Consider the following 17,169-nt stretch of genomic DNA (forward strand, 5'->3'; position numbering starts at 1 on the left):
ATATATCTCCATTTTGGATAGAAAACTCATCAATTTTCCCAGAAGTGGTTAGAATATGGATGGATTCTTCAAATACTTTGATCTGATTTCTGACGTGCTGTTCCTTCTTTTTCCGTAGTGTATTTCTGTATTGTTTTAGTGATTCACCACAGTGAAGGAGTAGACTCTGATTTTCTGGGTCTCTATGTGGTTTTGGTTGGACAAGTTTCTCAATTTCTTTCTTACGTTTTTTACATTCTTCATCAAACCATTTGCCTTTGTTGTTCATTTTCCTGGGCTGTCTGCTTGACATGTTGAGATTTGATAGAGAAGCTGAAAGGTTCTACTGTTTACACCTTCACTACTACAGTGGAATGTTTTGTCCAGGAAGCTGAAAGGTTCTACTGTTTACACCTTCACTACTACAGTGGAAGGTTTTGTCCAGGAAGCTGAAAGGTCCAATATGTTTAGGCGTTCTACTGTTTACACCTTCACTACTACAGTGGAAGGTTTTGTCCAGGAAGCTGAAAGGTCCAATATGTTTAGGCGTTCTACTGTTTACACCTTCACTACTACAGTGGAACGATTTGTCCAGGAAGCTGAAAGGTCCAATATGTTTAGGCGTTCTACTGTTTACACCTTCACTTAGGAAGTTGTCTAAAAGGGATTGAATTTGTTGTTGCCTAATTGTTGTTGTTTTTTTGGTAGGTTTCTACACAACTATCCTTCCATCTATAGCATGTGTTAATGTTACTCAGTTCCTTCGGCTTTGATGCCTCATGGTTGAGTATTGCTCTGTCCGAGTAGACTGTGATGTTGCTGTGATCTGATAGTGGTGTCAGTGGGCTGACTGTGAATATCAGTGGTGATCTACAGTCCTAATGCCAAGGGATGAGCTGTAGGTGTCCTACTTACCGTAGGAGTCCCCTCGAAGCCTACCATTTACTATGTTCATACCCAGCGTCCCCTCGAAGCCTACCATTTACTATGTCCATACCCAGCGTCCCCTCGAAGCCTACCATTTACTATGTACATAGCCAGCGTCCCCTCGAAGCCTACCATTTACTATGTCCATACCCAGCGTCCCCTCGAAGCCTACCATTTACTATGTTCATACCCAGCGTCCCCTCGAAGCCTACCATTTACTATGTCCATACCCAGCGTCCCCTCGAAGCCTACCATTTACTATGTCCATACCCAGCATCCCCTCGAAGCCTACCATTTACTATGTACATAACCAGCATCCCCTCGAAGCCTACCATTTACTATGTACATACCCAGCGTCCCCTCGAAGTCTACCATTTACTATGTCCATACCCAGCGTCCCCTCGAAGCCTACCATTTACTATGTACATAGCCAGCGTCCCCTCGAAGCCTACCATTTACTATGTACATAGCCAGCGTCCCCTCGAAGCCTACCATACATAGCCAGCGTCCCCTCGAAGCCTACCATTTACTATGTCCATACCCAGCGTCCCCTCGAAGCCTACCATTTACTATGTACATACCCAGCGTCCCCTCGAAGCCTACCATTTACTATGTCCATACCCAGCGTCCCCTCGAAGCCTACCATTTACTATGTACAAACCCAGCGTCCCCTCGAAGCCTACCATTTACTATGTACATACCCAGCGTCCCCTCGAAGCCTACCATTTACTATGTACATAGCCAGTGTCCCCTCGAAGCCTACCATTTACATACCCAGCGTCCCCTCGAAGCCTACCATTTACTATGTACATAGCCAGCATCCCCTCGAAGCCTACCATTTACTATGTACATACCCAGCGTCCCCTCGAAGCCTACCATTTACTATGTCCATACCCAGCGTCCCCTCGAAGCCTACCATTTACTATGTACATAGCCAGCGTCCCCTCGAAGCCTACCATTTACTATGTCCATACCCAGCGTCCCCTCGAAGCCTACCATTTACTATGTACATAGCCAGCGTCCCCTCGAAGCCTACCATTTACTATGTACATAGCCAGCGTCCCCTCGAAGCCTACCATTTACTATGTCCATACCCAGCGTCCCCTCGAAGCCTACCATTTACTATGTCCATACCCAGCGTCCCCTCGAAGCCTACCATTTACTATGTACATAGCCAGCGTCCCCTCGAAGCCTACCATTTACTATGTACATACCCAGCGTCCCCTCGAACCCTACCATTTACTATGTACATACCCAACATCCCCTCGAAGCCTACCATTTACTATGTCCATACCCAGCGTCCCCTCGAAGCCTACCATTTACTATGTACAAACCCAGCGTCCCCTCGAAGCCTACCATTTACTATGTACATACCCAGCGTCCCCTCGAAGCCTACCATTTACTATGTACATAGCCAGTGTCCCCTCGAAGCCTACCATTTACATACCCAGCGTCCCCTCGAAGCCTACCATTTACTATGTACATACCCAGCGTCCCCTCGAACCCTACCATTTACTATGTACATACCCAACGTCCCCTCGAAGCCTACCATTTACTATGTCCATACCCAGCGTCCCCTCGAAACCTACCATTTACTATGTACATAGCCAGCGTCCCCTCGAAACCTACCATTTACTATGTACATACCCAGCGTCCCCTCGAAACCTACCATTTACTATGTACATACCCAGCGTTCGACAGAACTGCAGTTGTGACCTGTTTTTGTTGTCGTAGTTGTGTCTAGTGGGGCATATGGGGGAGGGAAGGCTGTCACCTCCAGGTAGGTGTGTGTTGAGTGTCTGTTTCTTGTCCAGATCTGGCATCTCTCTCTCTCTTTGGCATCTCTCTCTCTCTCTCTCTTTCTCTCTTTGGCATCTCTCTCTTTGGCATCTCTCTCTCTCTGGCATCTCTCTCTCTCTGGCATCTCTCTCTCTCTCTCTCTCTGGCATCTTTCTCTCTCTCTCTCTTTGGCATCTCTCTCTCTCTCTCTCTCTGGCATCTCTCTCTCTCTTTGGCATCTCTATCTCTCTCTCTCTCTTTGGCATCTTTCTCTCTCTCTCTCTCTCTCTCTCTCTCTCTCTCTCTCTCTCATCTCTCTCTCTCTTTGGCATCTCTCTCTCTCTCTCTGGCATCTCTCTCTCTCTTTGGCATCTTTCTCTCTCTCTCTGGCATCTTTCTCTCTCTCTCTCTGGCATCTCTCTCTCTCTTTGGCATCTATCTCTCTCTCTTTGGCATCTTTCTCTCTCTTTGGCATCTCTCTCTCTCTCTCTGGCATCTCTCTCTCTCTTTGGCATCTTTCTCTCGCTCTCTGGCATCTATCTCTCTGGCATCTTCTCTCTCTCTCATCGTCATTATACCGGTCAGTAATTCCTAGCGTATTATTGAGTAATACCATTGTAACATGTACTTTCTGTACAATAATGTGCTACAGGAGGCACTGTTGTTCTAGTCGTCTGATTGGTCTGCTGTGTGTGTCACTCAGGGCAAGAACGTGACGATTGGTCAGATGGGTTGGTTCCCCTGCAGTAAGGTCCAGCCCTTCATCTCTGTGAGTACTACTGACTTGAAGTTGATTACACATGTCATAGTTTATTATTTTTAACCTTTATTTAACTAGGCAAGTCAGTTAAGAACAAATTATTATTTTCAATGACGGCCTAGGAACAGTGGGTTAACTGCCTGCCTGCCTGCCTGGGCAGATTTGTACCTTGTCAGCTCGGGGGTTTTGAACTTGCAACCTTCCGGTTACTAGTCCAACGCTCTAACCACTAGGCTACCCTGCCGCCCCTAGGCTGCATCGTGTCTGGTATTGATAGAATACCAGACACGATGGGCGGCAGTGTAGCCTAGTGGTTAGAGCATTGGACTAGTAACCGAAAGGTTGCAAGTTCAAATCCCAGAGCTGACAAGGTACAAAATCTGTCGTTCTGCCCTTGAACAGGCAGTTAACCCACTGTTCCTAGGCCGTCATTGAAAATAAGAATTTGTTCTTAACTGACTTGCCTGGTTAAATAAAGGTTAATTTTTTTTTTTTTTTAAATACCAACATACGTTTTATTAAGTGCTTCAGGAATCATGGGTTGTGATCTCAAAACTGTCTGACCTCTGACCTCTCTCCCCAGAGACCAACTCCCGACCTATCCGACTTCCTATGGTGAGTAATGATACCATTCTATTTACACCTGGTATCACTCATACCGATGTTCTAGATATGTACCACCTGGTATCACTCATTCCGATGTTCTAGATATGCACCACCTGGTATCACTCATACCGATGTTCTAGATGTGTACCACCTGGTATCACTCATTCCGATGTTCTAGATATGTACCACCTGGTATCACTCATACCGATGCTCTAGATATGTACCACCTGGTATTACTCATACCGATGCTCTAGATATGCACCACCTGGTATCACTCATACCGATGCTCTATATATGTATCACCTGGTATCACTCATACCGATGCTCTAGATATGTACCACCTGGTATCACTCATACCGATGCTCTAGATATGTACCACCTGGTATCACTCATACCGATGCTCTAGATATGCACCACCTGGTATCACTCATACCGATGCTCTAGATATGCACCACCTGGTATCACTCATACCGATGCTCTAGATATGTACCACCTGGTATCACTCATACCGATGCTCTAGATATGTACCACCTACAATCTTAGAAAAAAACGGTTCCAAAAGGGTTCTCCTGCTGTCCCCATAGGATAACCCTTTTTGGTTGCAGGTCGAGGGTTCCAGGTCAAACCCTTTCCATGAAAAGGGTTCCACCTGGAACCAAAAGGGTTCTCTCTGGAACCAAAAGGGTTCTCTCTGGAACCAAAAAGGATTCTTCAAAGGTTTCTCATATGGGGACAGCCAAAGAACCCTTTTCGGTTCTAGATATCACCTTTTTCTAAGAGTGTGGTAACACTGCAGGGTTCTAGGATTGGAAGTGTTCTGTGTTTGAAAATAGTTATTCATAGCAATCATGGGAAAGGTTTTGTACTGTTCTAACGCAACTGCAATGGGTTCTAGGTTTGGTCATTTAAGTGATTTGGGTTCTAGGTTTGCGGGGAACATGGACCGGTCAGCGGCGAAGAACCTCCTGATTTCACGGTCAGATGGAACGTTTCTGGTCCGCCAGAAAGACGGAGGAGAGTTCGCAATCAGCCTCAAGTGAGCCTGCCTCCTTACTGGCCAATCAGAAAGGAGATGTCTAACAGCTGGCAATCTTCCTCTCTCACACACACTGATTCTCATTCACTCTGTCTCCTCCAGGTTTAACATGGACATCAGACACATCAAGATCACGTCAACAGAAGGCCTCTACCGCATCAACGAGAAGAAAGCATTCAAAGGGTTAATCGTACGTCATTCCCCTTCTTTCTCTCCTCGTCTCTCTGTCTACCCTCCTCGTCCCTCTGTCTACCCTCCTCGTCTCTCTGTCTACCCTCCTCGTCTCTCTGTCTACCCTCCTCGTCTCTCTGTCTACCCTCCTCGTCTCTCTGTCTACCCTCCTCGTCTCTCGGTCTACCCTCCTCGTCTCTCTGTCTACCCTCCTCGTCTCTCGGTCTACCCTCCTCGTCTCTCGGTCTACCCTCCTCGTCTCTCTGTCTACCCTCCTCGTCTCTCTGTCTACCCTCCTCGTCTCTCTGTCTACCCTCCTCGTCTCTCTGTCTACCCTCCTCGTCTCTCTGTCTACCCTCCCCGTCTCTCTGTCTACCCTCCTCGTCTCTCTCCCTCCTCGTCTCTCTGTCTACCCTCCCCGTCTCTCTGTCTACCCTCCTCGTCTCTCTGTCTACCCTCCTCGTCTCTCTGTCTACCCTCCTCGTCTCTCTGTCTACCCTCCTCGTCTCTCTGTCTACCCTCCCCGTCTCTCTGTCTACCCTCCTCGTCTCTCTCCCTCCTCGTCTCTCTGTCTACCCTCCTCATCTCTCTTTCTACCCTCCTCGTCTCTCTATCTACCCTCCTCATCTCTCTGTCTACCCTCCTCGTCTCTCTGTCTACCCTCCTTTTCCCCCTCCTCCTCATCTTTCTGTCTATCCTCCTCGTCTCTCAGTCTACCCTCCTCATCTCTCTGTCTACCCTCGTCTCTCTGTCTACCCTCCTCGTCACTCTGTCTACCCTCCTCGTCTCTCTGTCTACCCTCCTCGTCTCTCTGTCTACCCTCCTCGTCTCTCTGTCTACCCTCCTCGTCTCTCTGTCTACCCTCCTCGTCTCTCTGTCTACCCTCCTCGTCTCTCTGTCTACCCTCCTCGTCTCTCTGTCTACCCTCCCCGTCTCTCTGTCTACCCTCCTCGTCTCTCTCCCTCCTCGTCTCTCTGTCTACCCTCCTCGTCTCTCTGTCTACCCTCCTCGTCTCTCTGTCTACCCTCCTCGTCTCTCTGTCTACCCTCCCCGTCTCTCTGTCTACCCTCCTCGTCTCTCTGTCTACCCTCCTCGTCTCTCTGTCCTACCCTCCTCGTCTCTCTGTCTACCCTCCTCGTCTCTCTGTCTACCTCCCCCGTCTCTCTGTCTACCCTCCTCGTCTCTCTCCCTCCTCGTCTCTCTCGTCTACCCTCCTCATCTCTCTTTCTCTACCCTCCTCGTCTCTTTGTCTACCCTCCTCATCTCTTCTGTCTACCCTCCTCGTCTCTCTGTCCTACCCTCCTTTTCCCCCTCCTCCTCATCTTTCTGTCTATCCTCCTCGTCTCTCAGTCTAACCCTCCTCATCTCTCTGTCTACCCTCGTCTCTCTGTCTACCCTCCTCGTCACTCTGTCTACCCTCCTCGTCTCTCTCTGTCTACCCTCCTCATCTCTCTGTCCTACCCTCCTCGTCTCTCTGTCTACCCTCCTCGTCTCTCTGTCTACCCTCCTCGTCTCTCTCCTTCTTCCTCCCATCTCTCTGTCTACCCTCCTCGTCTCTCTCCCTCTTATCTCTCTGTCTACCCTCCTGGTCTCTCTCCCTCTTCCTCTCATCTCTCTGTCTACCCTCCTCGTCCCTCTGTCTACCCCTCCTCGTCTCTCTCTCGGTCTAACCCTCCTCGTCTCTCGGTCTACCCTCCTCGTCTCTCTGTCTACCCTCCTCGTCTCTCTGTCTACCCTCCTCGTCCTCTGTCTACCCCTCCTCGTCCCTCTGTCTACCCTCCTCGTCTCTCTGTCTACCCTCACTCGTCTCTCTGTCTACCCTCCCGTCTCTCTGTCTACCCTCCTACCCTCCTCTGTCTCTCTGTCTCTCTGTCTACCCTCCTCGTCTCTCTGTCTACCTCCCCTCTTCTGTCTACCCTCCTCGTCTCTCTCCCTCCTCGTCTCTCTGTCTACCCTCCTCGTCTCTCTGTCTACCCTCCCCGTCTCTCTCCCTCCTCGTCTCTCCTTTCTACCCTCCTCGTCTCCTGTCTACCCTCCTCGTCTCTCTGTCTACCCTCCTCGTCTCTCTGTTCTACCCTCCTCGTCTCATCTCCCCTCCCGTCTCTCTTTCTACCTCTCTCGTCTCTCTGTCTACCCTCCTCGTCTCTCGTCTACCCTCCCCGTCTCTCTGTCTACCCTCCCCCGTCTCTCTGTCTACCCTCCCCGTCTCTCTGTCTACCCTCCTCGTCTCTCTCTCCCTCCCCTCTCGTCTCTCTGTCTACCCTCCTCGTCTCTCTGTCTACCCTCCTCGTCTCTCTGTCTACCCTCCTCGTCTCTCTGTCTACCCTCCTCGTCTCTCTGTATACCCTCCTTTCCCCCCCCCTCCTCATCTTTCTGTCTATCCTCCTCGTCTCTCAGTCTATCCCCTCCTCATCTCTCTGTCTACCCCTCGTCTCTCTGTCTACCCTCCTCGTCTCTCTGTCTACCCTCCTCGTCTCTCTCCCTCTTATCTCTCTGTCTACCCTCCTCGTCTCTCTCCCTCTTCCTCTCATCGCTCTGTCTACCCTCCTCGTCTCTCTCCCTCTTCCTCTCATCTCTCTGTCTACCCTCCTCGTCTCTCTCCCTCTTCCTCTCATCTCTCTGTCTACCCTCCTCGTCTCTCTCCCTCTCCTCTTCCTCTCATCTCTCTGCTGTCTACTCCTCGTCTCTCTCCCTCTTCCTCTCATCTCTCTCTCTCTCCTACCCTCCTCGTCTGTCTCCCTCTTCCTCCCATCTCTCTGTCTACCCTCCTCGTCTCTCTCCCTCTTCCTCTCATCTCTCTGTCTACCCTCCTCGTCTCTCTCCCTCTTCCTCTCTCTGTCTACCCTCCCCGTCTCTCTGTCTACCCTCCTCGTCTCTCTGTCTACCCTCCTCCTCGTCTCTCTGTCTACCCTCCTCGTCTCTCTGTCTACCCTCCTCGTCTCTCTGTCTACCCTCCTCGTCTCTCTCCCTCCTCGTCTCTCTGTCTACCCTCCTCATCTCTCTTTCTTCTCCCTACCCTCCTCGTCTCTCTGTCTACCCTCCTCATCTCTCTGTCTACCCCCTCCTCGTCTCTCTGTCTACCCTCCTTTTCCCCCTCCTCCTCATCTTTTCTCTGTCTATCCCCCCTCCTCGTCTCTCAGTCTAACCTCCTCATCTCTCTGTCTACCCTCGCTCTCTGTCTACCCTCGTCTACCCTCCTCGTCACTCTGTCTACCCTCCTCGTCTCTCTGTCTACCCTCCTCATCTCTCTGTCTACCCTCCTCGTCTCTCTGTCTACCCTCCTCGTCTCTCTGTCTACCCTCCTCGTCTCTCTCCTTCTTCCTCCCATCTCTCTGTCTACCCTCCTCGTCTCTCTCCCTCTTATCTCTCTGTCTACCCTCCTGGTCTCTCTCCCTCTTCCTCCTCATCTTTCTGTCTATCCTCCTCGTCTCTCAGTCTACCCTCCTCATCTCTCTGTCTACCCTCGTCTCTCTCCTCTCTACCCTCCTCGTCACTCTGTCTACCCTCCTCGTCTCTCTGTCTACCCTCCTCATCTCTCTGTCTACCCTCCTCGTCCCTCTGTCTACCCTCCTCGTCCCTCTGTCTACCCTCCTCGTCTCTCTGTCTACCCTCCTCGTCTCTCTGTCTACCCTCCTCGTCTCTCTGTCTACCCTCCTCGTCTCTCTGTCTACCCTCCTCGTCTCTCTGTCTACCCTCCCCGTCTCTCTGTCTACCCTCCTCGTCTCTCTCCCTCCTCGTCTCTCTGTCTACCCTCCTCGTCTCTCGTCTACCCTCCCCGTCTCTCTCCCTCCTCGTCTCTCTTTTCTACTCTACCCTCTCGTCTCTCTGTCTACCCTCCTCGTCTCTCTGTCTACCCTCCTCTCCTCTCTCTCCTCTGTCTACCCTCCTCGTCTCTCTCCCTCCTCGTCTCTCTTTCTACCCTCTCGTCTCTCTGTCTACCCNCCCCGTCTCTCTGTCTACCTCCTCGTCTCTCCCTCCTCGTCTCTCTGTCTACCCTCCTCGTCTCTCTGTCTACCCTCTCGTCTCTCTGTCTACCCTCCTCGTCTCTCTGTCTACCCTCCCCGTCTCTCTGTCTACCTCCTCGTCTCTCTGTCTACCCTCCTCGTCTCTCTGTCTACCCTCCTCGTCTCTCTGTCTACCCTCCTCGTCTCTCGTGTCTACCCTCCCCGTCTCTCTGTCTACCCTCCTGTCTCTCCCCTCCTCGTCTCTCTGTCTCCCTCCTCATCTCTCTTTCTACCCTCCTCGTCTCTTTGTCTACCCTCCTCATCTCTCTGTCTACCCTCCTCGTCTCTCTGTCTACCCTCCTTTTCCCCTCCTCCTCATCTTTCTGTCTATCCTCCTCGTCTCTCAGTCTACCCTCCTCCTCTCTCTGTCTCCCCTCGTCTCTCTGTCTACCTCCTCGTCACTCTGTCTACCCTCCTCGTCTCTCTGTCTACCCTCCTCATCTCTCTGTCTACCCTCCTCGTCTCTCTGTCTACCCTCCTCGTCTCTCTGTCTACCCTCCTCGTCTCTCTCCTTCTTCCTCCCATCTCTCTGTCTACCCTCCTCGTCTCTCTCCCTCTTATCTCTCTGTCTACCCTCCTGGTCTCTCTCCCTCTTCCTCTCATCTCTCTGTCTACCCTCCTCGTCCTCTGTCTACCCTCCTCGTCTCTCGTCTACCCCTCGTCTCTCGGTCTACCCTCCTCGTCTCTCCTGTCTACCTCCTCGTCTCTCTGTCTACCTCCTCGTCCCTCTGTCTACCCTCCTCGTCCCTCTGTCTACCCTCCTCGTCTCTCTGTCTACCCTCCGTCTCTCTGTCTACCCTCCTCGTCCTCTGTCTACCCTCCTCGTCTCTCTGTCTACCCTCCTCGTCTCTCTGTCTACCCTCCCGTCTCCTGTCTACCCTCCTCGTCTCTCTCCCTCCTCGTCTCTCTGTCTACCCTCCTCGTCTCTCTGTCTACCCTCCCGTCTCTCTCCCTCCTCGTCTCTCTTTCTACCCTCCTCGTCTCTCTCTGTCTACCCTCCTCGTCTCTCTGTCTACCCTCCTCGTCTCTCTGTCTACCCTCCTCGTCTCTCTCCCTCCTCGTCTCTCTTTCTACCCTCCTCGTTCTCTGTCTACCTCCTCGTCTCTCTGTCTACCCTCCCGTCTCTCTGTCTACCCTCCGTCTCTCTGTCTACCCTCCCGTCTCTCTGTCTACCCTCCTCGTCTCTCTCCCTCCCCTCTCGTCTCTCTGTCTACCCTCCTCGTCTCTCTGTCTACCCTCCTCGTCTCTCTGTCTACCCTCCTCGTCTCTCTGTCTACCCTCCTCGTCTCTCTGTCTACCCTCCTTTCCCCCCCTCTCATCTTTCTGTCTATCCTCCTCGTCTCTCAGTCTACCCTCCTCATCTCTCTGTCTACCCTCGTCTCTCTGTCTACCCTCCTCGTCTCTCTGTCTACCCTCCTCGTCTCTCTCCCTTTTATCTCTCTGTCTACCCTCCTCGTCTCTCTCCCTCTTCCTCTCATCGCTCTGTCTACCCTCCTCGTCTCTCTCCCTCTTCCTCTCATCTCTCTGTCTACCCTCCTCGTCTCTCTCTCCTCTCATCTCTCTGTCTACCCTCCTCGTCTCTCTCCCTCTTCCTCTCATCTCTCTGTCTACCTCCTCGTCTCTCTCTCTCCTCTCATCTCTCTGTCTACCCTCCTCGTCTGTCTCCCTCTTCCTCATCTCTCTGTCTACCCTCCTCGTCTCTCTCCCTCTTCCTCTCATCTCTCTGTCTACCCTCCTCGTCTCTCTCCCTCTTCCTCTCTCTGTCTACCCTCCCCGTCTCTCTGTCTACCCTCCTCGTCTCTCTGTCTACCCTCCTCGTCTCTCTGTCTACCCTCCTCGTCTCTCTGTCTACCCTCCTCGTCTCTCTGTCTACCCTCCTCGTCTCTCTCCCTCCTCGTCTCTCTGTCTACCCTCCTCATCTCTCTTTCTACCCTCCTCGTCTCTCTGTCTACCCTCCTCATCTCTCTGTCTACCCTCCTCGTCTCTCTGTCTACCCTCCTTTTCCCCCTCCTCCTCATCTTTCTGTCTATCCTCCTCGTCTCTCAGTCTACCCTCCTCATCTCTCTGTCTACCCTCGTCTCTCTGTCTACCCTCCTCGTCACTCTGTCTACCCTCCTCGTCTCTCTGTCTACCCTCCTCATCTCTCTGTCTACCCTCCTCGTCTCTCTGTCTACCCTCCTCGTCTCTCTGTCTACCCTCCTCGTCTCTCTCCTTCTTCCTCCCATCTCTCTGTCTACCCTCCTCGTCTCTCTCCCTCTTATCTCTCTGTCTACCCTCCTGGTCTCTCTCCCTCTTCCTCCTCATCTTTCTGTCTATCCTCCTCGTCTCTCAGTCTACCCTCCTCATCTCTCTGTCTACCCTCGTCTCTCTGTCTACCCTCCTCGTCACTCTGTCTACCCTCCTCGTCTCTCTGTCTACCCTCCTCATCTCTCTGTCTACCCTCCTCGTCCCTCTGTCTACCCTCCTCGTCCCTCTGTCTACCCTCCTCGTCTCTCTGTCTACCCTCCTCGTCTCTCTGTCTACCCTCCTCGTCTCTCTGTCTACCCTCCTCGTCTCTCTGTCTACCCTCCTCGTCTCTCTGTCTACCCTCCCCGTCTCTCTGTCTACCCTCCTCGTCTCTCTCCCTCCTCGTCTCTCTGTCTACCCTCCTCGTCTCTCTGTCTACCCTCCCCGTCTCTCTCCCTCCTCGTCTCTCTTTCTACCCTCCTCGTCTCTCTGTCTACCCTCCTCGTCTCTCTGTCTACCCTCCTCGTCTCTCTGTCTACCCTCCTCGTCTCTCTCCCTCCTCGTCTCTCTTTCTACCCTCCTCGTCTCTCTGTCTACCCTCCTCGTCTCTCTGTCTACCCTCCCCGTCTCTCTGTCTACCCTCCGTCTCTCTGTCTACCCTCCCCGTCTCTCTGTCTACCCTCCTCGTCTCTCTCCCTCCCCCTCCTCGTCTCTCTGTCTACCCTCCTCGTCTCTCTGTCTACCCTCCTCGTCTCTCTGTCTACCCTCCTTCCCCCCCCTCCTCATCTTTCTGTCTATCCTCCTCGTCTCTCAGTCTACCTCCTCATCTCTCTGTCTACCTCGTCTCTCTGTCTACCCTCCTCGTCTCTCTGTCTACCCTCCTCGTCTCTCTCCCTCTTATCTCTCTGTCTACCCTCCTCGTCTCTCTCCCTTCCTCTCATCGCTCTGTCTACCCCCTCATCTCTCTCCCTCTTCCTCCATCTCTCTGTCTACCCTCCTCGTCTCTCTCCCTCTTCTCTCATCTCTCTGTCTACCCTCCTCGTCTCTCTCCCTCTTCCTCTCATCTCTCTGTCTACCCTCCTCGTCTCTCTCCCTCTTCCTCTCATCTCTCTGTCTACCCTCCTCGTCTCTCTCCCTCTTCCTCTCATCTCTCTGTCTACCCTCCTCGTCTCTCTCCCTCTTCCTCTCATCTCTCTGTCTACCCTCCTCGTCTCTCTCCCTCTTCCTCTCATCTCATCTCTCTGTCTACCCTCCTCGTCTCTCTCCCTCTTCCTCTCATCTCTCTGTCTACCCTCCTCGTCTCTCTCCCTCTTCCTCCCATCTCTCTGTCTACCCTCCTCGTCTCTCTCCCTCTTCCTCTCATCTCTCTGTCTACCCTCCTCGTCTCTCTCCCTCTTCCTCTCTCTGTCTACCCTCCTCGTCTCTCTCCCTCTTCCTCTCATCTCTCTGTCTACCCTCCTCGTCTCTCTCCCTCTTCCTCTCATCTCTCGGTCTACCCTCCTCGTCTCTCTCCCTCTTATCTCTCTGTCTACCCTCCTCGTCTCTCTCCCTCTTCCTCTCATCTCTCTGTCTACCCTCCTCGTCTCTCTCCCTCTCCTTTCATCTCTCTGTCTACCCTCCTCGTCTCTCTCCCTCTTCTCTCATCTCTCTGTCTACCCTCCTCGTCTCTCTCCCTCTTCCTTTCATCTCTCTGTCTACCCTCCTCGTCTCTCTCCCTATTCCTTCATCTCTCTGTCTACCCTCCTCGTCTCTCTCCCTCTTCCTCTCATCTCTCTGTCTACCCTCCTCGTCTCTCTCCCTCTTCCTCTCATCTCTCTGTCTACCCTCCTTGTCTCTCATCTCTCTGTCTACCCTCCTCGTCTCTCTCCCCCTTCCTCTCATCTCTCTGTCTACCCTCCTCGTCTCTCTCCCTCTTCCTCTCATCTCTCTGTCTACCCTCCTGGTCTCTCTCCCTCTTCCTCTCATCTCTGTCTACCCTCCTCGTCTCTCTCCCTCTTATCTCTCTGTCTACCCTCCTCGTCCTCTCCCTCTTCCTCTCATCTCTCTGTCTACCCTCCTCGTCTCTCTCCCTCTTCCTCTCATCTCTCTGTCTACCCTCCTCGTCTCTCTCCCTCTTCCTCTCACCTCTCTGTCTACCCTCCTGGTCTCTCTCCCTCTTCCTTTCATCCCTGTACATGTAAACATGTTCACTTTTTTTGTAAAGCACTTTGTAACTTCATCTCTCTCCCTCCCCCATCCCTCTCTCTCTCTCTCCCCCATCTCCCCCTCTCTCTCTCTCCCCTCCCCATCCCCTCTCTCTCTCTCCTCCCCATCTCCCCTCTCTCTCCTTCCCCTCTCTCTCTCTCCCCTCCCCATCCCCCTCTCTCTCTCCCACCCCCATCTCCCCCTCGCTCTCTCCCCTTCCCCTATTTCTCTCTCCCCTCCCCATCCCCCATCTCCACTCTCTCTCTCCCCTCCCCCATCTCCCCTCTCTCTCTCCCCCTCTCTCTCCCCTTCCCCCTTCTCTCCCCCCTTCCCCATCTCTCTCTCCCCTCCCCCATCTCCCCCTCTCTCCCCTCCGCTATCTCTTCTCCCCTTCCCCTATCTCTCTCTCCCTTTCCCCCTCTCTCTCTCCTTCCCCCATCTCTCCTCCCTTCCCCCATCTCTCTCTCCTTCCCCATCTCTCTCTCCCTTCCCCATCTCTCTCTCCCTTCCCTATTCTCTCTCTCCCTTCCCCTATCTCTCTCTCCCTCCCCTATCTCCCCCCTCTCTCCCTTCCCCATCCCCTCTCTCTCTCCCTCCCATCCCCCTCTCTCTCCCCTCCCCATCCCCCCTCTCTCTCTCCCCTTCCCCATCTCCCCCTCTCTCTCTCCCTCCCTATCTCCCCCCTCTCGCTCTCTCCTTTCCCTATCTCCCCCCTCTCGCTCTCTCCCTTTCCCTATCTCCCCCTCTCTCCCCTCCCCATCCCCTCTCTCTCCCCTATCTCTCTCTCCCTTTCCCTATCTCTCTCTCCCCTCCCCATCTCCCCCTCTCTCTCTCCCCTTCCCCTATCTCTCTCCCCTCCCCCCCCCTCTCTCTCTCCCTTCCCCTATCTCTCTCTACCCCCTCCCCATCTCCCCCTCTCTCTCTCCCTCCCCATCCCCCTCTCTCGCTCTCCCCTCCCCATCCCCCTCTCTCTCTCCCTTCCCCATCCCCCTCTCTCTCTCCCTTCCCCTACCTCTCTCTCCCCTTCCCCTACCTCTCTCCCTTCCCCTACCTCTCTCCCTTCCCCTATCTCTCTCTACCCTCCCCCATCTCCCCCTCTCTCTCCCCTCCCATCCCCTCTCTCTCTCCTTCCCCTACCTCTCTCTCCCTTCCCCTACCCTCTCTCCCCTTCCCTACCTCTCTCTCCCTCCCTATCTCTCTCCCCTTCCCCTATCTCTCCTCCCCTTCCCTATCTCTCTCTCCCCTCCCCTATCTCTCTCTCCCTCCCCCTATCTCCCCCTCTCTCTCCCCTCTCTCCCTCCCCTCTCCCCTCTCTCCCCTCCCCCTCTCTCTCCTCCCCCTCTCCCCTCTCTCTCCCTCCCTCTCCCCCCCCTCTCTCCCTCCCCCTCCCCCCCCTCTCCCTCCCCCTCTCCCCTCTCTCCCTCCCCCTCTCCCCCTCTCTCTCCCTCCCCCTCTCCCCCTCTCTCTCCTCTCCCTCTCCCCCTCTCTCTATCTCTTTCTCTCTCCCCTCATCTCTCTGTTAGGAGATGGTTCAGTTCTACCAGCAACATTCATTGAAGGAGTATTTTAAGGATGTGGACACCACCCTCCAGACACCTTCAATCAGCCTGAACAGAGTGATACACCCTTCAACACACCCTCCCCAGGTACACACACACACACCACCCTCCAGACCCACTTCAATCAGCCTGAACAGAGTGATACACCCTTCAACACACCCTCCCCAGGTACACACACACACACACACACAGTACACACACACACACACACACTCTCTCTCAAGACTTCCTACAAACCTCAACTTATATCCTTCCATAACCTAAATAAGTACTCTCAAATACTGTCCTTGTTTCAACACATACACACCACCCTCCAGATCCCCTTCAACCAGCCTGAACAGAGTGATACACCCTTCAACANTCTCTCTCTCCCCTCCCCCTATCTCTCTCTCCCCTCCCCCTATCTCCCCCTCTCCTCCCCCTCTCTCCCTCCCCCTCTCCCCCTCTCTCCTCTCCCTCTCCCCTCTCTCTCCCTCCCCCTCTCCCCCCTCTCTCCCTCCCCCTCTCCCCCCCCTCTCTCTCCCTCCCCCCTCTCCCCCCCCTCTCCCCTCCCCCCTCTCCCCCCCTCTCTTCCCTCTCTCTCCCCCCTCTCCCCCTCTCTCTCACTCCCCTCTCCCCATCTCTCCCTCCCCCTCTCCCCCTCTCTCTATCTCTTTTCTCTTCTCCCCTCATCTCTCTGTTAGGGAGATGGTTCAGTTCTACCAGCAACATTCATTGAAGGAGTATTTTAAGGATGTGGACACCACCCTCCAGACACCCTTCAATCAGCCTGAACAGAGTGATACACCCTTCAACACACCCTCCCCAGGTACACACACACACACCACCCTCCAGACCCACTTCAATCAGCCTGAACAGAGTGATACACCCTTCAACACACCCTCCCCAGGTACACACACACACACACACACAGTACACACACACACACACACACTCTCTCTCAAGACTTCCTACAAACCTCAACTTATATCCTTCCATAACCTCAAATATAAGTACTCTCAAATACTGTCTTGTTTCAACACATACACACCACCCTCCAGATCCCCTTCAACCAGCCTGAACAGAGTGATACACCCTTCAACACACCCCCACGCTCACCTCTCTCTCCTCTAGGTGGCAGTATGCGTTCGTTCGGCACAGCGAGGGCCAGGTATGACTTCTCAGCCAGAGACCGTACAGAGCTGTCTCTGAGAGAAGGAGACACAGTCAAGGTCCTGTCTAAGAAAGCTCACAATGGATGGTGGAAAGGAGAGGTCTATGGACGGGTGAGGAGCACCACACACCGTCCCACACACACACACACGTACACACACACACACACAGTACACACACACACACACACACACACACACACACAGTACACACACACACACACACAGTACACACACACACACACACAGTACACACACACACGGTACACACACACACACACACACACACACACACACACAGTACACACACACACACACACAGTACACACACACACACACACAGTACACACACGGTACACACACACACACACACACACACACACACACACACACACACACACACAGTACACACACACACCGTCCCACACACACACACACACACACACACACAGTACACACACACACACACACACACACACAGTACACACACACACAGTACACACACACACACACACACACAGTACACACACACACACACAGTACACACACACACACACTACACACACACAGTACACACACACACACAGTACACACACACACACACACGGTACACACACACACACAGTACACACACCGTCCCACACACAGTACACACACACACACACACGCACACACCGTCCCACACACAGTACACACACACACGGTACACACACACACGGTACACACACACACACACAGTACACACACAGTACACACACCGTCCCACACACACAGTACACACACAGTA

General features: G+C 53.2%; 1 pseudogene; it reads left to right on the forward strand.

Annotated features, from left to right (window-relative positions):
• LOC116363967 (proto-oncogene vav-like) overlaps positions 1–17,169 on the forward strand; it is a 42,159-nt pseudogene that overhangs the window by 21,454 nt on the left and 3,536 nt on the right.

This window comes from Oncorhynchus kisutch, unplaced genomic scaffold (assembly GCF_002021735.2).
Source record: "Oncorhynchus kisutch isolate 150728-3 unplaced genomic scaffold, Okis_V2 scaffold975, whole genome shotgun sequence".
Taxonomy (NCBI): domain Eukaryota; kingdom Metazoa; phylum Chordata; class Actinopteri; order Salmoniformes; family Salmonidae; genus Oncorhynchus; species Oncorhynchus kisutch.